We start from the raw sequence: 24,448 nt of genomic DNA, 5'->3' as shown, positions 1-24,448 counted from the left end.
GAAGGACTAGTGGGAGATGTGGTGGTCGGAGGGCGTCTTGGGTTTAGTGATCATGAAATTGTCAAGTTTTCAATTCGTAGTGATGTAAGGAGGGGGGTTAGCAAAACCTGCACCTTGGACTTCTGGAGGGCGGACTTTGGCCTGTTCAGGACACTGGTTGAGAGAGTCCCTTGGGAGACAGTCCTGAAGGGCAAAGGGGTCCAGGAAGGCTGGACGCTTTTCAAGAAGGAAATCTTAAAGGCCCAGGAGCAGGCTGTCCCCAAGTGTCGCAAGTCTAAAGGGCGGGGAAAATGGCCAGTCTGGGTGAATAAGGAACTTCTGATGGGACTTAGGAATAAAAGGAGGGTTTACCACCTTTGGAAGAAGGGACGGGCAACTCAGGAGGAGTACAGAGATCTTCTTAGGTTATACAGAGAGAAAATTAGGAAGGCAAAAGCCCAGCTGGAGCTCAACTTGGCCACTAACATTAAGGACAACAAAAAAAGCTTTTATAAAAACATCAACAAAAAGAAAGCCAGGGAGCATCTCCACCCCTTACTGGATGGGGAGGGGAAAGTTGCAACCAAGGACGAGGAGAAGGCTGAGGTACTTAATGTCTTCTTTGCCTCTGCCTCCAATAGTCAGACCAGCTATCCCTAGGGTGTTCAGCCTCCTGAACTGGAAGATAAGGACGGAGAGCAGAACAACCCACCCATAATCCAGGAGGAAGTAGTCAATGATCTGCTTCTGCACCCAGACGTACATGAGTCTATGGGGCCGGATGGGATTCACCCAAGAGTACTCCGGGAGCTGGCGGGAGAGCTCACCAAGCCTCTCTCCATCATTTATCAACAATCGTGGTCAACAGGGGAGGTACCAGATGACTGGAGGGTGGCTAATGTAACGCCCATCTACAAGAAGGATCAGAAGGAGGATGTGGGGAACTACAGGCCTGTCAGCCTGACCTCGGTACCAGGAAAGATCACGGAGAGGATCATCTTGAGTGAGCTCTCACAGCAAGTGCAGGACAGCCAAAGGATGAGGGCAGCCAGCATGGGTTTAGGAAAAGGAGGTCCTGCCTAACCAACCTGATCTCATTCTATGACCATGTGACCCACCTTCTGGATGTGGGGAAGGCTGTGAACATTGTCTATCTGGACTTTGGTAAGGCCTTTGACACCATCCCCCACAGAATTCTCCTGCAGAATCTGGCAAATCGTGGCATAGACAAGTGTACTCTTCACTGGGTTAAAAACTGGCTGCATGGCCGTGCCCAGAGAGTTGTGATTAATGGGGTGAAATCCTCTTGGTGGCCAGTCACCAGTGGTGTCCCTCAGGGCTCAGTTTTGGGGCCAGTTTGGTTTAATATCTTTATCAATGATCTGGATGAGGGGATTGAGTGCAGCCTCAGTAAGTTTGCAGAGGACACCAAACTAGGTGGGAGTGTTGATCTGCTTGAGGGTAGGAAGGCTCTACAGAGGGACCTGGACAGGCTGGATTGATGGGCCAAGGCCAATTGTATGAGGTTTAATAAGGCCAAGTGCCAGGTCCTGCATTTCGGTCACAACAACCCCAAGCAATGCTACAGGCTTGGGGAAGAGTGGCTGGAAAGCTGCCCGGCAGAAAAGGACCTGGGGGTGCTGGTGGACGGCCAGCTTGACATGAGCCAGCAGTGTGCCCAGGTGGCCAAGAAGGCCAACAGCATTCTGGCTTGTATCAGGAATAGCGTGGCCAGCAGCAGTAGGGAAGTGATCGTGCCTCTGTATTCGGCGCTGGTGAGGCCTCACCTCGAGTACTGCGTTCAGTTCTGGGCCCCTCTGTACAAGAGGGACACTGAAGTGCTGGAGCATGTCCAGAGGAGAGCTACCAGGCTGGTGAGGGGTCTGGAGACCAGGTCATTTGAGGAGAGGCTGAGGGAGCTGGGCATGTTTAGTTTGGAGAAGAGGAGGCTGAGGGGAGACCTCATTGCCCTCTTCAACTACCTGAAAGGAGGCTGGAGAGAGGTGGGTGTTGGCGTCTTCTCCCAGGTGATTAATGACAGGACGAGAGCAAATGGTCTGAAGTTGCGGCAGGGGAGGTTTAGATCAGATATTATGAAGGATTACTTTACTGAAGGAGTGGCCAGGCACTGGAACAGCCTGCCCAGGGAGGTGGTTGAGTCACCATCCCTGGAGGTATTTAAGAAACATCTAGATGTGGCAGTTCAGGGCATGCTCTAGTGGCAGAGATTGTAGGTTGGTGTTGTTTTGTTGTTGGTTTTTTTGGTTGGTTTTTTTTATGTGTGTATGGTTGGACTCGATGATCTCAAAGGTCCTTTCCAACCATGAAGATTCTATGATTCTATTTCTATTTAAATAAATAAACAACAAGCACAACTACAGCTGAGAATCCGTCAACAAATGTCAAAGGCAGTGCTGCAAAACGTTCTAACTTTTGTTGAACTCTTCTAATTCTTCCTTGAATGATACTTACAAGCTGTGTTCACCTTATTCTTTTTGCTCAGATGAGAAACATGCTGTTGAACATATTCTTCCCCACCTACCACAGTTCAGTTCGTACTGTAGAGCAGTCTTTGCGGGAATAAACTTTCATCCTTTTAGGTGAAATTAAACTGCTAATAGGTGCATACTCATCAGACCTAGCAGAACTAGTCCACAATAATGCCCTAAAATCCATGTAGCGTAGAGGTTGGATTTTCAGCTCTTTCACTGCACCAACTGGGTTGCACTGTGTGCTCTTACATAGTTGTCCATAATTAGGTACAGTAACACCTGTCCTGAAGAGGCAAATGTACTAATTAACTACATTCTACAAATCTTATTCAATTCTATAGCTACCAGTTCTGCAATTTTCAGGACACTATCAAAACTTTTTAAAAAAGCTCAGCACTGGCAAGGGTAGGAATCTCCATCTGTCTTTGTTAGATGTGTCAGATTCTTTTGATGCCAAGGAGCTACTCTTGTACATAATACTTTTTAAGCTTAACCTTTACAAGCAGTTGTAACGTTACAGTGTAACATAGACAACTTCTCTTAAAATGTTTGTACAATTGTTTCTAAGTAGCATTCTTTGTAGTGCTAATTAAATGAGACAGCAGCTCATCATATATTCATGATTCCAGAAATTGCAAATGTCAGTACTGTCAATGTTCTTATACTGCTGCGACATAAATAGAATAAACTGGTTTTGAATTACTGATCTTATTATTCCCTCATTCCATTTTCTCTATCATCAACAATAATGTTCAAGTAACAAAGAATTTCAGCAAGTAATATTCAATATTTTGTCTGAAGTTGGAAGTTCTGTTTTCAACGCTACTTTCACAATAAACTGCAACAGTTGCATATTCCTTTAAGTATGAAGGTATTGAAATGAATAGAGAACTGGGAACATTACAAACCAGAACTAAATGAATAATGACTTTTTCTACTTTCTGCTTTCTCTCCTTTTGCTTTTTAAATGCAGGTAAACTTGAAAGCAAAAGCCTAATTTTTATTTGAAAGATTTTCTTTTTACAATGTCTATTTTTTTTATATTTCCCAAACAATTTTCAGTGCAATTTAATTTGAAAATATAAAAATTATTTCATTTTTGACTTTAATTATATAACAACTTTAAAAATTGTTTCAAAATTAAATGGCTAAAAATCAGCCTAAATTTAAATTACATTTTTAATGTACCTAAAATTAGATTTTTCTCAAAACTTCAGGAAATCTTTTTCAGAAATAGATAATGCTTCTGAAGAAGTAGATAATGAAGACACAGAAATAACTTTTTCATCTTATGAATTCAGTCCTAAATGTCAACTTTATTAATCTTTAGTTATAAACACAAGGTAGCTGGTTTTGTTTTGGTTCCTATTTCACATCAATTTCCCAAAAATAGTGCAGTAAAATTTGAAGAAAGCAAATTCCAAACTCATCTATTTTAATATTGGTCTAAGAATAAGTAAATTTCAGATATTACTGGACACTGCTTAGACACTGAGCAGATAGCCACGATTCACAAATTCTTCTTCAGATCCCTCATATAAAAGTGGTGAAGACTGAAATGCTTCTGTTAGTGCCAATAGCAAACCTCCTGTTGACTATGATGTTGTGAATCAGGCTGACCATGCCCTGGACAAGAATCTGACCACACAACCTGCAGCCAGGAATATAAATGAGCATGTGTTAGCTATATGGGGGTGTCAGAGCAAAATGTAATTTGAATTATATATTTGGTCTATGAATTTCTCACAAAACTAGTTTTTCTGTGTTTGTTGCTTTGGAGAGATAGAAACATAAACAACTAGTTTCTCTTCAACAGTCTTGCTCCTTTATTACCAAAGTCTGTTTTCCTCAAAAATTGAAAGCTTCAGTGTTTTCTTCAGTTCTTTCTGACTATAAGAGTTATGTTTATTGATCAAAATGAGAAAATAACACCAATTATGTATATAATAATGTGATCAGATCAGCACAACTTTTGTGTAGAATGATGGTTATCAGTATTTACAGTAAACAGCATGCAATAAAGCCAAAATCTAAAACACTTCAAAAAATACTAATGAAAAAATCACTCCCACAAGAAAAAGAAAAAGGCTTCCTCCCCACTCACACTGCCAAGATCATTATTACAGCTTACAATTCATTCACCTTGCTCTCTGATTTGCTCTCAGGGAGGCAGGCAGCTGGGAATAGGCTGTACGAATTTTTCATGCTGTGGGAATGTGCTCTAGTTTCTGTGGCAACTCAGGGAAGTCCTTGTGTCATACGCTCTTATCCCACATGCAGTGCCATCCATTTGGGCATGTGCAGCAAGTCTGTCGCTTCCCTGAGGCACCAGTCCCACTCTGTCTTTGCAGATGGACTATAAAGATGTGACCAAGCTGGCCAGAAATGTTGGAGTAGATACTACATTATTACAGAAATGGATATAACTCACTTCTGCAGCCACACTGCCCTTTTTTCTTTATAGTTCTCTATATTCTGTTTAGGAACTTTTGCCCAAAACTTATCGTGCAGAGATATATGTTTAGAGTTTTATTGATGTGAATTAATCAAACCAGTTTTGGCATCTCATGGCAAAGGTATTTACTATTTAGTTGTTTGGATTTTTTCCATAAAATGACCCTTTAGATACTCATGTTTTTGCTTCACTTTAGAGCTTCCAAGGATTCAAAGGCCTTTCTGAATATCAAAAAACCCTGAGGGGCCCAGCATCAGCTCCAAAAAGATGTCTTAAAAATTATCTACTATTCTCTGAAACAAAAAAACATAAATATATATATTTACACATATATATTTTTAGAAGAATTAGAACAGCTAGGATAAGTAAAACTAATCTCTTAGTACCAAAATTAGAAAGCATCAGCAGAGAGGTTAATTAAAGGTTAATCACACCAACTGAAATGGTAAGAAATGGTAAGAAAAAGTATACTGTTACTTTTGTAATCATAGCTAAACTGTGACCTGAGTAAGGATTGTAAACATTCAGCTACTGACCCATATCATAGGCTAAATAGCTAATTCAAAGATATCGCAAAAATTTATGGCTTCATTTTCATTATTAAATATGCTAGAATTTATTTTTTTTCGTTTCATATTTACTTGATGGTTGATGCATCTCAAGGATATTTAACTCATGCATAAACCACCCAGTGCATACTTGCAATATTCTGTTTCTCTCAGAGAGATTTAGATGAAATATCTAACTCCTAACATCAATGTCTGTCCTGAAGGACCAGGTAATCATGCTAGTTACTCAGTGTTCCAGTACAGCAAATGGAAAGGCCACTTTGTGCACACAATTTAACTCCTGCAGGCACGGGGAACCAGGATGCAGTACTCTGTTCCGTAAACGGAATAAGTGTGGTTGAAAAGTAGTTATACTTTCTCCCCAGTTACTCCCATTAAAAGACTGACCCAGAACAAATTCTGATGATTAGGAACCTTCTTCTAATTTAGTCTAAATTTACATAGGCCAGTATTTATCTCACAGCATGATTTTCCTTTTAGGTTACATAACTCTACCCCTGCACAGATTCTTTCACTTCCCACCATATTTCTAAAAAGGAATTATATATCTTACAACATTTATTTTTTTAATTTTTTTTGCATGACAAAGGAGCCAAACTCTTTTTGCCTTGTCTTATAATTTCTGCGAATAATGACAATATTGACAAAAATGAGGTGAATACCTACTTAGAAAGTAAATGAAAAATCAAGGGGTAAAAGCATTTGTTTTGTTAACCTGGACACAAGGCACCCATATTGAGATACATGATACCAACACCTGGTCAAAGCAGAATCTTCCTCCATTCAAGATCCCACATTCCTTCTTACAGTTAACTATTTTCCACCCACATAAACAGAAAAATTAAATATGCATCTTAAAATTCCCAATATCCTAGTGTTGACTGTCTTCAGTTGGACTGGAAAAACACTTGACCGCAAACTCCGCTTCAAAAGAGGGCAAAGAGGGATTGAAACCAGCCTCCCACATTTCAGATGAGCTGAATGATCCTAATAACTGGCAGCAAATAAATGAGCATGATCCCCACACGTCTCCCTCAGTCGCAGCCACCTGTTGTGCTAAACGAATCTGAGTGGGCCTTGTGAGATTTGCTCAAGGTTCTCAACTGGCAAGAATCAAACCAAGAGCTCCCTCATTTTCTACAGAGTTCTTCTCGAGTCATCTCTTCCCTGCTGCCAGCAACCTGTGATAAACTCAGCCAAAACAACTGCTTTCCAAACAACCCATGGAAGTTTGTACCTTGGCTTTTCTTTTCTACCGTAACGTCAATTGAGCAATACAGTATTGCCTATTGCAATAGGATATTTCCTCTTATAGGACACAAAATGAAAAATAATACAAGTATTTTGTGTCTCCTTTCCTTTATCATAATTTAATATGTACCTTACAGAGTGAGACTGCTAATATGACTGTTGCAGGTTAACCTCAGCTGGCAGCTAAGCAACACACAATCACTTGCGCACTGCCCCTGCCCCAGAGAGAAGAGGGGCAGAGAATAGGAAGAGTAAAAGTACGTCCTGTGCTGATTTGAAGAGAGATTAATAGGCAAAGGAAAGAGCAAGAAAAAAGGAAAAAAACCCAAAATTAGGCAAAGACAATCACTCACCACTTCCCACAAGAGGACCGATGCTCAGCCATTCTCAGAGAAATGTCTACCTTACTGAAAATCACCCTTCCCTCATTTTTTTTTTGATGAACATGGTGTTATATGGCATGGAATATCCCTTTGGACAGTTCAGGTCAGCTGTCCTGGTTGAATCCCCTCCTAAATTCTTGCACACCCACAGCCTGGGGGAGCAGAGTTGGAGAAAAAGAGAACGCCTGGATGCTGCACAAGTGCTACTCAGCAATAACCAAAACATTGTTGTGTTATCAACACTGTTTTAGTCACAAATCCAAAACACAGCACCATATGGGCTGCTGTGAAGAAAATTAACTACATCCCAGCCATACCCAGTACAATCTCCACCACTTATTCCATACCATTTATGTCATGATCAAGTCAGGCATTCCAACATCCACATTAACCCACGCCTTTGCTTTGTTGTATACACAGATATCGTCCCCTTATGCTATGGGCCATATCCATAAAATCTCCACTGAGTTAATTTGATCTATGACTTGAGTTCTATCTGTTATGGTGGTCACTCAGGACAAGAGATACCACATATTGTGTTGAGTTATTGGGCACCAAAGACAGCTCATGTCAGGTCAGTGTTACACTTGCAGAGCTTCTTGCAAGGTTTGTACTCCAAGCACCCATCGCTTTCAGTGTAGTCTTTAACAGTGCCCTGTATTATTCAATCTTTCTGAAGGCTTATGTGCAATAATGAAGTGCAATGCACCCAATAAATGCCATGTTTCTTGGCCTAGGTTCTTGTGAGGTTGTTTCAGAAGTAAGTTCTGTTGGTTGACTTGACCCTTTCTGGGGTGCGATGCCACCACAGAACTTGCATTTGAAGACCCAAGGTGCTGTTTTGGCTGGTGGTATGGGCTACAGCATATTTCCAGCTATCTGATGGTCACCTCCACTATAACATACATGTAATGCTTGTCTTGGTGGCTTTGTGGGAGTATGAAGTAATCAATCTGACAGGCCTCCCCTTATTGATGTTCAGCCACTATCTTCTATACTGGACAGACTAATCACTTGGCTCTTTAGATTATGGCATGTTTTGCATTCATGAATAACTTGTGCAATGGCTTTAGTGGTCAGGTTGACCCCTCCACCATAAGCCTGTATATATGTTGCATCGCTCTCTAGCTGTCCCAATGTTATGTGGGCAAACTGAGCTATGAATAGCATATCCTTATGTTCCCAGTACTGGGCATTTGCCGCCACCTATGAGTCAGTATAGGCATGGAGTACTGACCACTTTATTCATTTGGCAATCTCTAGGGCCAGCTGCGTGGCTTTTGCTTTTGCAAACTGACTCAATTCACCTTTTCCTTTGACATTTTCAGCAACTTGTCGTGTGAGAGTCTATAAAGCATCTTTCTACCTGTGATGGACCCATCAGTAAACACAGCATATTGTGTTTCATTCTCTGGTGATTTACGATACAGTGGGACCTCCTCAGCACAGGTCACCTTCTCAGACAATGCTTTGAAATCTCTGACTTCTGGCCAGTCCATGGTCTTTTCCAGGGCTCCAGGGCAGTTGGGGTTCCCCATGGGCACCCAATGTGTGATCAGCTCTACCCACTTACTCCACATCATGCTGGTTACATGATGTATAGTGGGAACCCTTCCTTTGCACATTCAGCACAGCACAGGCAATTGTGGTTCCAAGAGGAGCTGCACTTCCATACCAACTCCTTCTGAAGTGGCTCAACGCCCCCGAATGCTGTCAATAACTCTTTTTAATTTGGGATGTAGAAGACCTTAGATCCTCTGTAGCCCCAGCTCCAAAACCCTACATGTCAACTTCAAGTCTTTCTGGGTGCTTTCTGCCAGAGGCTCCAGGTAGAGTCATGCTCCCTGACTGCATTGCAGAGCATATTTCTCACATCCGATTGGGTTCAGACTGGTCCAAGGGCTACCGCATGAACTGTCTCCCGTTTGATCTACTCAAAGATTTGTCACTGCTCTGGGCAAAAACTTTCTTTCAGGTGACTTGACAGAGAGGACTTACAATCTGACTGTTACAGATTAATCTTGGTCAGCAGCTGAGCACCACATCTGCTTGCTCGGTCTGCATTGGCCAGCTGTGTGATGATAAGTTGCCAGCTGAGGTTAACCCACAACAATGACTGTTCTCAGTCATATTTACGATGCCTTATTCTGGAAGCAGTGACATTAATTTCACTGAGGCTGCTGAAGGAACTGGACAATATTCAGTATAATTGAAGGTTCAGAGACCATAAGAATAAACGGCAAGAAAATGCCATTATAACCTACACTGTTGCTTCAGATCAGATATAAATGGTTCAGAATTTTATATATTATAACAGCTTTTAAAATATTTTTAACTATCCTTATATCACTGAACTTACTAAATCTGAAATGGAATTCTTCCACTCTCAGAGACATGTCCTGCCCCTGAAGAAAGAAACAGGTGAAAGCAGAAGTGTTATAGTTCCAATGCACAGAAGTTGAGTTGCCATATGTGTTAACTCCTTAGCCTATTACTACCCAAGGAAAATGTTCCTTATTTTTACTGCTCACAGACATAGGAATATGGAATAAACAATGTAAGGAGGCAAGGTTAAAATATATCAGCAATTTTGGAAAAGTCTGCACTACATAATGTCTGCAAGATGGGTTGATATGCTTGAGCTAACTTCTTTTTCAAAACCCCAGGGATAAGATCAGAAGGCCAGACCTTGCAACCTTGCTTCAGTTTGTAAGTCTTTGGTTTCAAGGTTAGTCTATGCCAGCAATGGTTCTTTGCTGCTAATATTCAACCTAATGAGATGGGCACACACAAAAGTATAACTTGCAATGCTATCCTGCCAATGTAGCATATATCTGAACTCCCCATAAGAGTGAATATGTATGCCATGAAGAGCATATACTCAGGAGTATTTCACAAGAAGCTGCTTTTGTCATGACTTAGCAGCAAGAGTTTCCTGGTTTTTTCTTCATCTAAGAAACTAGGAATATGAATTAATTAAAGATCAAGTTTTTATTTTAAAACTATGGAAATTAGTATAGTCCGAAGCCATAAGGCACTAGGTATGGTTCATGAATTGTAGCTAGCAAGTGTATTATCCCAAAAGCAAATTACATGACTACTTTGAGAAGGACCACACAACTCATACAGCAATCTATTAAGGCTGCTGAGCACATCATTACAAGCATAATTCAACTTCATCAGGGATTTAAGTGTTTTGATAGAAATAATAAAGGTTAGACAGCTCCCATTGGCTTCAGGATGAGTGCTGTTCAAGCACAGTTTTCCATAATTAGTCTCTCTTCTACATCCCTCTGCTTTGTTTTCTTTACCTCCTCTTCCTCAACAGTTTCTCACTAAATGAGACTGCTACAGCTGTTATCTCTATTAAATGGCAGTACCTTTCTCAAAACTCTAATCCACAGGCAGCAGGTACATATTACTCCATGATAGCATCACCTTACTAACAAGGACCAATTATGAGAATGAAACAGTTGTCATACTTGTTATCAAGTACATTCATTTATTGTTTAAGAAAACACCATTAAACAGTGATCTAATACAAAACCTCAAATACAATAATCTAACATCTGCTGCAAAGTAATTTGATTCAAAGTCCTCAAAGATTTAACAGAATATGTTGGAAGAAAATGAAGTACACATTATGTATCACTGAAAACTTAATAGAAATTGATGGTGTTTCTCTTTAACAGATACCAGCTGCTATTCTAAATCCTATGTAGTTTTATTATCTGTAGATAGGAAAATAAGTGAGCTCTAGATGATTTTTCCTTTTTGCATTATAAAACATCACAAAAATATGGTGTAAAAGAAGAAATGAGAGAAATTCCTCCAATTAGAATCCCTATGTAACAGCAAAATAGAAGATTCTCTTTTAATAGGATGGGTTAGAAACAGGATGTTTAGAAAAATCTTCAAACTGAAATTACTTGGTGATCATAAATTTTGGGTCCTGCATTGTTTTTTCACTGAGGTAGTAGTAATAAATTTACATTTATTAAATAGGTATACAAAGGAAATTTTCCCTTTATTGCTTCAGTAAAGGACATCAGTAAACATATTTAATAGATGACAATGAAATTTAACATTTTCATGTATTTTATAATGGGAGGCAGTAAACAGATTCAATATACACTACTACTTTTAGTCTCCCTTAAAACATATACATGTTCAGTTCTATGAGTATATTTACCCTACAGTGGAGGAAAATTGTAATTTTTGGAATATTTGGCAACACATGTTCACTCTTTATAGGTTATAGTGGAGTCCTAAAGCAAATGCATGCAGATGGCTATTCTGTCTCATCTTCCATGTGGGAATATAGAAACTGGACATGGCAAATATGCCTGGAAAAGTCACCCTCACAGCTATTTACCAGACTTACTGGAATAGTCACTTTTGTACTGCTATTTTTTCCTATGGCATGGAATTTAGGAAAAAATCTATCTATTTAATCATATATCCATAGACACCAGACACCTGTTTCTTAGACAAGGCACTTCTATTGAATGTGTTCCTATTAAACTGTTTTGGAGAAGATTAGGGCTATAGTCTCCCCCACAGGCAAAACGAAAAAGCATGATCTTGGCATTGTGCAGGTCTTTACATGTAAACTAAAAGAAATGCATGTAAACTAAAATAAAATCTGTCTTTAGCATCCTGCAATCCAACAGGAGAAGGAGTAAAAATTGTTCCTGCTGAACAAGAGAAAATGGATCGCTTCTCTATCTTTTGGCAGATTTAAAAGGTGGAGGGAAAAAACTAAACACAAAAATACATTACTACCACTTTCCTTTTGAATAAGGACATTACAAAATATATGGTATCTTCAAATTCAGCTATTGGTGTGTATGTTTTACATAGCTTCAGAATACAGAGACAAAGATAAACTTCATTTTATCAGAGCTTACCCAATGGCAGAACCAGTTATATATAATGCTTTAAGATCTGCTCTCCTAGAGTTAATGAATTTATTGTTAAGTTTTATTGTTGTATTTCCTGTGTCTAACAGATTTATAGTACTTCACAGAAATTATTTTCTGTTCCTTTCTTCCTAATGTGGCTTTATCTTACAGAACACACATTTAGGCACCATGTAGCTGGTGAGCTTGTCCCACTGTTTAATTAATGTGCATAATAAATTACAAAATGACACAAGTGGAAAACCACAGAGTTTGTAATAATGTAGTAATGATTTTGTATCCTATATCCTCCAACGCAGAGAAATAAAATTGACTCTGTCCATATACTGCTGCCTTCATTTCTATATATAAACCCCACTTGCACACATATCTCATCAAAGTCATCCAGAAGGGAATGTGCCCCCCTTTTTCAAACCTGAAGTAAATTGGGCTTTATGGAGGGGAATTATTATAGTCCCGGGGGTAGAACTCAGCTACCTCCTCCAAGCCATAGGTGTAGAGCTAATTTTGTTTCTCCACAGAGACTGTCCTTCCTTCAGGCTAGAGCAGATGTCAGAGCTCCTCCATCTAACTTCCTGGCTGTCCAAGTCCTCTGACCTTCTACAGCTCTACCCTGCCCAGACCCAGCATGTCAGGGAAGGTCCGTGGTGCCACACCTGCGTAATGTGTGGCACAAGGCAGGTGAACCACGAAGGTTTTGATGGTCCAGACTTCTCTAAAGCCTTGAAGCTAGGATACATTTCTCCCTCTAATATGGAAATTGTTTTCCAACTGCTCAGCAGGTGCATAAATTGCATTATGGCATTGAGCCCAGTGCCATAACGCAGATGCAGTTTCAGTTTACTGTTTATCTTGGCTGATGCATTAAAATTGTGTCCTCAATCACCCTTCATTCACTTTGGTTTAATTCAAGTAGATAAACTTATAATGTGGTGGTGAAATTAAAGATTTACCCATGATATATGTGTGTGTTGCCAGGGCTAAATGTGCAGATATCAGAAAGAAGAAATTCACGGTTGGATTTCTCAATAATTTTGCTTGGAGCATGCAACCTGCTCAAACCGAAGAGCTTCAAAGAGATGCAAAGTTTAATAAACACACATAATGCTTAATTTTTGTTTAATCATTGCTTAAATTTATGAAAAAAACTGGCCAAATGTCTGTCTGCTCTTCATACTATAAGAAATAGAAAAAAAATATTAGCAGTTAAATAGCTTAAACTTCATCCGTGTGTTTTCATAAGTATGAAATTTGCTTCATTGCATAACCTGATTTTAAAATACTCACAGCTGAAAATACCTTCAATAGCAACATCCATTTCCAGCCAGAAAATCCAAATATTAGTTGTATGTAGTTAAATCTTTTAATCCCAAAATAAGATGCAAAGTCCCTGAAAGAGTGAATAAATTTAAATATCAGAGGAACGATTCTTCCTGATTGTTAGATCTGTGATGCATATGAGCACTAGGAGAATATTTATACTATTTTTATATTTCCTATATAAATTATATCCAAGTATTGGCATATAAATTGAAATAATCCTTAGAACAATCAGTATTTCTGCAGCAAGGAATTTTCTGTAGGTTCAAAACTAAAATGTATATCTCTTGTTTATTTGTCATTTCTCTGTATAGAGGATCTTTTGTGTAATCACTGTGTTTGTTTGGAATATATTCCTAAAAATAGAAGCAAATTAAACGATTTGTCTTCACAGCTCATCAGCTTTTATCTAATCAGAGTCCCTTAGATACTGATTTCTATTCTAGTTCATCTATTTATATTGCATTTTCTTTTTTTTTTTTTCCTTCTCAGCCACATGCTTACTATCAATGATGTTTTTGTTTAAACATAAATTGCCCTTCTCTAGCTCATGGCCTCTCTTAATGGAAAAGCCAAGTAGATGGCAGAACTGAGAGCCATAAACTACAGAAAAGTACAAATACAGTCCTGACTAAGTTTGTGAAGTCAACTGGAGCTAAGGTATTCAGGACCTCATCAGATCACTTCCTAAACCTACAAAAAATAATAATGCTAGATTTATGAATCCACACTTTTTTTTTTTTAACAGATTATAACGCAGAACTCCCCTTTCTATGCAGGATGTGGAGAGTGGGAAGGAGAGAGGTCTTATTCAAACATTAAGTTTGAGTAACAGCATAGGGAATACAGAAAATGATAAGACAAAGAAATTTTTTCTGTATCAATGCTGTCATTTTTCAAGTGTATTTCTGTAGAAAGTTGTCCTTTCAGGATTTCTAATTATTGTTGCTATAGACATCCATTTTGAGGAGGTCATAACACGTACAGAAGAATTCGCTTGAGATCAAGTCACAGTAGAGAAGATGCTGTCAGTCTCAGGACTGCATCAGGAGAGATGTTTCTGGTGAGGACAGGGAAATACCAGTGCCATTAGAGTATAACTGCATGGCACAGGTATATTCACCTAGCAATTCCAGTTGGAGCAATCTGAAGGAGAAAGGCAGGATTATGAACAGTCTATTTTAAGAGAGAATGCTAGAATAGTCTTGTTTGTTTAGTCTACTTTAAGGAAAAAAATGCTGAGAGGGATATGTTTGCTGTTTACAAAGACATTAGCATAAAACCAAAAGACAAACAAGTGCTATCTTAGTGTGGTCGGTTGACCTTGACTAGCCTCCAGGTGTCCACCAAGCCCTCACCTCCTCAACAGGGCAGGGGGAGGAATCATGATGAAAAAGCTCATGGGTTGAGATACGGACACGGAGATCACCAATGAAATATCTCAAAGTAATTAAGGAGTGCTCCTCTAAAAAAGTGTCACGGCCAAGACCCCAGCTGAATTGCCTCTACACCAATGCACGCAACAAGGTGAACAAATAGAAGGAGCTGAAAGCCACCACAGTGCTAGAAAGCTACAACCTAGTTGCCATTACTAAAACTTGGTGGGACAAATCCCATGACTGGAGCATGGCTATTGGTTCAGAAGGGACAGGTGAGAAAGGAGGGCTGGAGTTGTTGCCCTCTACATCAAGGAATGGATAGAGTGTGAAGAGATATCTCTGAAGAATACCCACAAGCAGGTTGAAAGCTTATGAGTAAGAATTAGAGGTCAAGGATACAAAGGGAACCTTGTGGCTGGTGTCTTCTACAAGCCAACCCATCAAGGGGGACCTATTGATGAAGACTTACTCCAGCTACAGGAGGCATCCCGCTTGTAGGCTCTCATCCTGCTGGGAGACTTCAACCACCCTGACATCTGCTGTAAAAGTAGCACAGTGAGCTGTAGGCAATCCAGGAGACTCCTGGAATGCATTGAGAATTACTTCTTAAGCCACGTAATAGACAGCCCTACCAGAGGGGGTACGATACTGGACCTGTTGGTAGCAAACGCAAGGAGTTAGTCAACAGGGGCCCGTGGGAAACTGCCCTCAGGGACAAGGGAGAAGAGCAGAGCTGGCAGATCTTTAAGGACACTTTCTATAGAGCGCAAGAGCCCTTGATCTCCAGGAGTAAGAAATGAGGAAAAGAAGGCAAGAGACTGGCATGGCAGAGTCAAGACCTCCTGGTCAAACTAAAGGGCAAGAAGGAAATGCACAGGCAGTGGAGGTAGGGACAGGTCTCCTGGGAAGCGTATAGGGACGCTGTTCTGTTGTGCAGGGATGGGGTGAGGAAGACCAAGGCACGGTTGCAGCTGAACTTGCCAAGGGACACAAAGAATAATAAGAAGGGTTTCTACAGGTATGTATGCCAGAAAAGGAAGGTCAAAGAAAGCATACCCACCCTGATGAGCAAGACTGGCAAACTGGTAACAACAGACGAGAAGAAGGTTGAAGTACTCAACAAATTTTTGCCTCAGTCTTCACTGGCAACCTCTCTCCGCAGGCTTCTTGTGTGGATCAACCACAAAAGAGGGACTGGAGGAGTAAAGTCCCTTCCACACAAAGAAAAGATCAGGTTTGTGAGCACCTGAGGAACCTAAACATACCGAAGTCCGTGCGACCTGACAAGCTGCATCCCTGAGTCCTGAGGCAATTGGCTGATGTAGTTGTGAAGACACTCTCCATGATATTTGAAAAGTCAAATGAAGTCTCTGGTAACTGGAAAAAGGGAAACATTGCATCCATTTTTAAAAAAGGTTAGAAAGGAGGACCCTGGGACCTACTGGCCTGTGAGCCTCACCTCTATGCCTGGGAAGATGATGGAACAGATCCTCCTAGAGTCTATGTTAAGGCCCATGGAGGACCGGGACATGATTCAAGACAGCAATCATGGCTTCACCAAGAGCAGGTCCTGTCTGACCAAACTAGTGGCCTCCTATGATGAAGTTACTGCATCAGTGGACAAGGGAAGAGCTACAGATGTCGTCTGTCGGGACTTCTGTAAGGTCTTTGACGTGATCTCCTACAACATCTTTCTCTTTAAATTGTAGAGACATGGATTTGGTGTGTGGACTGTTTGGTGGATGAGGAGTTAGTTGGGTGGTCACATAGTGGTGGTCAATAGCTCAGTGTCCAGACGGATATTGGTGATCAGTGGCATCCCTCAGGGGTCCGTACTGGGACCATTACTGTTTAATATCTTAATCAATGACATAGACAGTGGGATCCAGTGCACCCTCAGCAAGTCTGCAGATGACACGAAGATGGGTGGTGTGGTTGACAGGCCTGAGGGACGGGATGCCATCCAGAGGGACCTGGACAAGCTCAAACAGCTGGCCCACCTGGGTCTAAGCCACCCCTGGTGTCAATACAGGCTTGTGGATGAAGGGACTGAGAGCAGCCCTGCTGAGAAGGACGTGGGGGTACTGGTGGATGAAAAGCTGGACTTGAGCCAGCAATGTGTGTTCATATCGAAGAAAGCCAACCATATCCTGGGATTCATTAAAAGAAGCGTGGCCAGCAGGTTGAGGGAGGTGATTCTGCCCCGCTACTCTGCTCCGGTGAGACCCTACCTGGAGTACTGAATCCAGCTCTGGACCCCTCAGCACAGGAAAGACATGGATCTGTTGGAGCAGGTCCAGGGGAGGGTCACAAAAATGATCAGAGGGATGGAACACCTCTGCTATGAGGAGAGGCTGAGACAGTTGATGCTGTTTAGCCTGGAGAAGTCTCCGGGGGGACCTTATTGTGGCCTTTCAGTACTTAAAGGGGGCCTACAAGAAAGATGGCGACAAACTTTTTAGTAGGGCCTGTAGTAATAGGACAAGGGGTAATGGTTTTAAACTAAAGGAGGATAGATTTAGACTAGATATAAGGAAGAAACTTTTTACAATGAGGGTGGTGAAACACTGGCACAGGTTTTCCAGAGAGGTGGTAGATGTCCCCTCCCTGGAAACATTCAAGGTCAGGTTGGACTGGGCTCTGAGAAACCTGATCTAGTTGAAGATGTCCCTGCTCATTGCAGGGGGGTTGGACTAGATGGCCTTTAAAGGTCCCTTCCAACCCAAACCATTCTATGCTTCTATGATCACTCACTAATTACTTTCATGGGCAAAACAGACTCGACTTGGGAAAATTAATTTAGTTTATTGTCAGTTAATAACAGAGTAGGATAGTGAGAAATAACAAAACTAAAAGCATCTTCCCCTACTCGCACATTCACACTCTTCTTCCCAGACTCATCTTCACTCTTAACTCTCCTACCCCCTCCCCCCTGAGCGGTGCAGGGGGATGGGGAATGCACATTGTGGTCAGTCAGTTACCCTTAGTCTCTGCTGCTCCTTTCTCTTCACGCTCTACCCCTGCTCTAGCATGGGGTCGCTCCCACAGGAGTCAGTCCTTCATGACCTACTCCAGCATGGGTCTTCACCATTGGCTGTAGTTCTTGACAAACAGCTCCAGCATGGGTCCTTTCCATGAGGTACACAGTGTTCCAGCACCTTAGTCAACCAAAAACTGAAACAGACAGCCCAAAAGTTCCTTTTCCATCTTATAACTCAATGTCCATTACTGCCTGTAGGAAATTCATACACTCCGTTATCTATCATCTCATTTATTATTTTTTTTAGGTTATCAGTTGAGGAATTTCTGATTTTACTTGACAGCAGCCAAGTAAATTTTCTTCTGAGTAAATGGTGGTAAACCTAAGGGTCAGTCCTAAAATAAAGGGGCTTAGAAAAACAGCAATCATCATCAGCTAAATAAGTAACATACAATTTATATTTGCTGTATTGGGTGAATGGCACAGCAGTTCACCCAGTGTGACAATAAAAAAAAGGTCAGACCAGGACTATCATCAAACATACAAAGAAAGGCTTAAAAAAAAAAAACAACAAACAAATAACAGATAATTGGAATAGTGCCTGCTATCTGCAAATAAGATCTAATTTTGAATGGACTGAGTAAAAAGGAAAAGAGAATTAATCTTGTCTCCTTGCCATTCTCCTCAAGGTCAGCTGTTTTATTTTAGTGCAATGGCATCAAGAAATTTCAATATCCCCTTTTGTGAGACGTTAAGTTCCAGTCCTGAAGGCATTTAGAACTCATTTATTGTTTGTTTTGATGAGGCAAGATATGTGAGTGACAATAATGCTTAACACGTTTTGAAGGAAAGCTTAACAGCATCAATTCCAGCAGGTTGATGTAAGCTCACTGTAAGTGACAAGGCCATCCACACAAAATCAAACAACTTTCCAAACCTCTGAATGTCAGTAAGAGATATGCAGACTACACAACAGCAAGGACAGGCAATTCCAATTTTCACAAATCATCTTCGTATTATCCACCCAGTAATTGCTGAGTGCTCAGTTAATCATCCATGTTTGTGCATACAAGCCTTTAACCAGCGGTTAAGTAGGAAGCATGTTATTTCTCAACAATATAGGAGTAGTCTTTGTTAAATAAGAAACTGAGGTTAAACTTAAACATGTAGGCATATGCTTTATGCAACCCATTATACTAAGTAACTACACAAGTAAATAGCATTAACCCTTTTTTTGCTGTTGAGAATTAAATAGAAAATGTAAAGCCAGAAATCTTGAAATTATTAATTTCAGTGTCTTGTCTAGTAAGATACTAAAAGTCTTAATTAAACTGGGAAAAATCAAATCTATAAATAATTAATAAAATAAATCTTAATTAAAATAAGCTTTCTGATTTTTCTCTTTCTAAAACAGGTTAACACAAAGACTTCTTAAGGAGCCATTGCCAAGATACAGCAGCTAGATATTTGAGGACTAATTTTCAAGGATAATGAAAAGCTTTTATATTGAAATTTTGTACCCAGAGATTTCAAAGTCAGAAGTATGCTGTCCAATTTTACAGATGGAATAATTCTTTAAATATGACCCAAAAAAATACAAGTTTAAAGTACCTCTGTTATATAAAACTTTGCTGAATTTTTCCACTTGAAGTGCTAATAAGAAGCATTCACAGATCTACACCTTATTTTTATAAAGCAGCCTGTATGAAGCTGGTAAGGAGTAAGATTCTGATGTTGCAGACAATTGGAGCAAGTGTATATAAAATGACATTGTTTTGTAATACTCATTAAAACAGTAGTTACTACGTATTTGTGCTTATATAACTGCATGTTACCATATACCTTAGATCAAAGAGAGGTTCTCAATATTCAATTGGATCACTTGAATTTATACAAACCAGTTAAATATCAACCTGATGTGGCGCAGTTACTTTTTAAACAACAGTCGAGCTTGATGTATTTTCATACTCTTGCATTGGACAAAAGATATTAACAGGAAAAGTAACTCACCTTTAATGTCTTAGTTTTTGCTATATCTCATACCTGGCTGGATAAATTGTTTACTGAGACCTGAGCAGACTAAGATGTCTCCATTGGAATCAAAGTTTTTCCCAACAGTCTTCCATAAAATCTTCTTTAATGTCTGTCAGAAACAACAAATATTGCATAAAAACCTTGGTTCCCAACCACTACAATAAAAAAGAATTTAATTTCTCAAACTATTATGGACAGACCTACTAGGTACACATATTCACTTTTTTAAAAAATTTATTTCCTATAGAAAATGTAAGAATGCAAATGTAAGAAGCTTGTAATAAAAGGTGTACAAAGACTAAAGTAAACTTCCAAAAAAATACCTACAGCATAAATATCCCTTGCAGAAGATCTAACAAATTTTGCTTTTCTTTTTTTCAATTGAGGTTCATAAATACTGCCCTAAGAAAAGCACCCAAAATTATATCAGTGCTTAAAATCTATTAGTCCATCTTTTTCTGGTAAACCATAGTAGCTGGGTCATAGTAGATTTTCTATCAAGCAAAAATTTTTAAGAAAGCCATTTTTTTTAATTTCCACTTAAAGAAATTACATTCTTAAATCATTTAACATAAATTTATAGTGCTGCAGTGTAATCACTGGAATATTTATACCTAGATGAATGTGATCTATTAATGTTTAAATGCCTATTATAGGCAAAAGTGCCAGAAAAAAGTGACATTACAAGCTAACCATTTGTAAATTGTATGAAATGTACCTATAAATAACTTGGATGCAGTAAAATGTTAAGAACACTTTAAAAATTACTTTTAGCCAATTCGAAGCAGATTCTACCAAGATTTTATTCTGGCTCATGTCACAAAGCTAAAGTACCCAGTCTTGGGTTATTTGACATATACGTGCTGAGCAGAAGTAATTGTAAATGTTTATGATGTTATGAGGCAAAGAGGAGTAGTAAGTATTCCAGGATTTCAGAATCCTTTTGGTGACATCATTTCATGTCAGAGAGATTTGGAACTCTCTGCTACAATTCATTTTGAGTGATTCAAGATAGAGAAACAACTTTCCAAAATCTTTGTAATCTGTGTCTTGACAAGGTGGCGTGAAAGGAAGTATTTTAGATCATCTTTTATATGATCTTTAAAGGATCCTTTAGATCAATCATGTTGCCCATTGGCAGTTTCAAGAGCTACAACTTGTCCCAGCAACAGAAAGTACTTTGTAATCTTATGGCGTGATTATGCTGACCATTATGTCTGGCAATATATATAAAGTACTCATCCCCATCTCTATCTTCTTTACTGCCTTAGTGTTCTCTAGAAGCTATTTCTGCCTTCGAAAATTTCTGTATTTCACACAGAATACAAAAGACGAAGCAAGAAGTTCTCGCTAAGTAAAGTGATGTCCTATGCCATACGCATCTTTTTTTTTAAACAACCATGCTTACTAAACAGCATTGATCAGTGGCTGTGATGATAGAAAAGATGATTTGTGAACATAACCAGTCTGTGTTGTTTGTTTTTCTTAAATTAACTGAGCCTCTCTTGTGTAAATCATAGGTACGGCTATGGCATGGCTTAGTGCCAGTAGCATTTTAGCATCTGGCTGTCAATCTTAAGAAGCTTTACCTCAATCCCACTCATTGCTGTAGTTTAAATCCCATGTGTCACACTTCTTTGTCCTCTTTGTCATTCTAGTTCTTCAAAAACTTTGTTGCTCTTCTCATTCATTAATCTTTTCTCAGGAAGGAAAAACCTCACTTTTCTACACAAGCCAATCCTACCAGCTTCTGGATTCGTTCATTTTTCTCCAAAATTTCCATTATTTTTTCATCATTTCTGACACTGAAATTACCTGACTGAAATTACTTGAAATTACCCCCTGTGGGGTTTTCTAGATTTTATACGAATAATTACATAATAAGACATATGAAACTATTAATCTATGGTCCAAAACTATGGTCCACAGTCAGCCCTATCAACCATAAATTTTTGACTGCTACATCGTAGATCTCTCTTTTTACAGCACTGTATTTACATAAGTCTTTTGGGACCTTATCACCTTATCTAATGAAGATCTGTCTTTGATTTAGAGCTCACAGAAATAATCCCCTGAATTGGAAATATCGGATATATTAGTCTCAAAGGTTCCTGGAAGCAAATGAGCATGGAAACCCTTTTTACAGACTATATTGGGGTGTATAAGAAAAAAAAATGCATTGGTTTCTTGACCTGTCCTCTGAAAGATAATATTTGGAGATTAAAAACCACACTTGACATGTATTATTTGAATAAGCCTATTTTACTTAGTATAAAAACGAATTTATTTTTTATTTTGAAGTCATAGCATCAGATTAGACTGAAAATGTTGTTTAGTCTCATTTAAGAACTGGAAATGATTGCATCTGGGTGTAAAAAAGCTTAATCTGCAAGGCGTAATGTGACAGGGAGTCATTAAAATCAGCTTTTTTCTGTCACACTTCTTCATGATCAGCAGTTTTTGCCACCATGTTACACCATATAATAGTTCTGAATTAGCTTTTACAAAGATCAATAAAGCACCCCATCTAACCTAATGTGGATGCCCCAGTGACCAAGATTTATAGGGTAATTCTCAACTAAGTTCCTCATTCTTTCTCAAATGTGAATACTGCATCAAAAAGCCAATTTTCATGGCTATCACTTGAGCCATGAGCTATGACTTTACATCTGTCCTTTTCATTACCAACATATCATTATGCAAATGAATGCATAAATTAATAGTTCCTGCCTGCTCACATCCTAGTTCAGTCTGCCTGTTAATTACATAACAGTGCAGTAATGTAATCATGTCCATCCTGAGTTTCACATTTTGATTTGTATAATAACTTTAAACACATTATTGCAAATATTCATTGAAATATTCCATATAGAGACTAAATGCATCTTTATAATGTAACGAGGTCCCATGGATGAAGCTGTAAATTCATCACGCTGTCACTACTGCATAGCTCTATGGCCATAGTCCCCCAGTCTACAATTTTGTTCACTGGCTGGTGCAGACATGGATGACAGCAGAAAACCTGCCATATTCTACATATTGTCACAGTGAAATATATTCTAGAATTAGACAAGCAGTGTCAGAAGCATGATTTTGTCAACAGAAAGCATGATTTATTTGCATATTCCAGACTGCTTAATATTGTAGATGCATCAGTTATTAACCAACAGTATCTAATTTTTACAGCTCTATTGTCTCAAGAGAGACTTGCTTTCAAAAATAGAACAAAAACAAGAAATAGGGTTTAGCATTTTTCATTTTGTCCTTATTTTATGCAATAAAAGTGATCCATGCCACATCTGTAAAGAGATTCCATTTCTTATTACCTACTGTCAGACCAGTGCTACCAATAGGGTGTATAGCATTGACGATTATTGCTGTGATGATAGATAACGCCAAGCAACTTGCTTTTAGGATGTATTTTACATCAGAATTGTCCCCTTACTAGAATACATCATCAGAGCAATGGCTCTTTGTGTTATCCATCACTTGAGCAATGTTGCCTAGTGTTATTCATCATAAAGGCAGTGACACTTAAAGTCGTACATCATCAAAATGATGGTCCTCCATGTACAATGCAAAAAAGGCTTTCTTGATATTGTAGATGTGGTGAAGAATTTATAGGAAACTTTTTGATGATTTTTGAAAGGAAATAAATTATTTGTAAAAAAATAACCACAACACCTAACAGTATCTAATCTGCAGGGATTTAACAGTACATTATTATCTCATGAAATACACCAAGATAGCTCTTGTAAATTTTCTTGGAACTATCAGGAAATTTCTAGGGGAAAAATTAAAAATCTTTTTATAGCATAATTGTGAGTGGAAACAGTGTCTCAAAACAGAACAGGAAAAAAAGCCTGTCAAGCTGAGGCTCCAACAGTGAGTCATCCAACTTCACTTGTCAGAATTCAGAAATCTGAGCAGTATTTCCTATTGTTAGTCTTTGACTGGTCTTCTGAATTAGAAAGTACTCTGAGAGGACATTTCTTGAACAAGGACAGTAAGGACCCTTTCAAATTTCTTTTATTCAATCTAAAAGAATTAGGACTTAAATTTTATGTCTAAACTACACAGAAAAGACATTCCTTTCTAGAATTCTTATTTATGATGATCCAATTTTTTCCATTTACAGAATATGAAATCTACCTTTGATAGCATCTTCAGTTCTGTTTTTGGAAAGAGAATACTACTTTTTTTTTCCAAAAGTATAACTCTAACAGATGACATCATACACAGAAGAGACAGAATTTAACTGTTTCAACACCTGCAAAATCAACACATTACTATTTTACGATCTGATGATAAAGTCTCAGTGATAGCTATACTGGTACCTTTTCTTCATTTTTCCTGGTATTCCTTGATGGTATGCATGCTGAGATCTTTCAGTTCAGCACCAAAAAGCCGAACATTTGCGTCAGGAATAAGCTTCATCATTTTGTACACTATCTTATGCTCTTTAGTTGTTCTTTGAATAGTTTTGCAAAATAAGTTATTGACACACATGAATATATAAACCAATTGGGGAGCTCAGATTTATTTTAATTTGTCACTATTAATCACAGTCATGTCTAATAAGTTCATTTATTCTTCTGGAGTCAATTTCAACTTCAAAGAACCATTGCTTCAACCTAAGTGATTTATGCTGTTTTAACTAGCATTTTCCAGTTAATGACGCTGC

The sequence above is a fragment of the Chroicocephalus ridibundus genome, chromosome 2 (genome assembly GCF_963924245.1).
Source record: "Chroicocephalus ridibundus chromosome 2, bChrRid1.1, whole genome shotgun sequence".
Classification (NCBI taxonomy): Eukaryota; Metazoa; Chordata; class Aves; order Charadriiformes; family Laridae; genus Chroicocephalus; species Chroicocephalus ridibundus.
The sequence above is the reverse complement of the archived record's forward strand: the minus strand, read 5'-3'. Positions refer to the sequence as shown.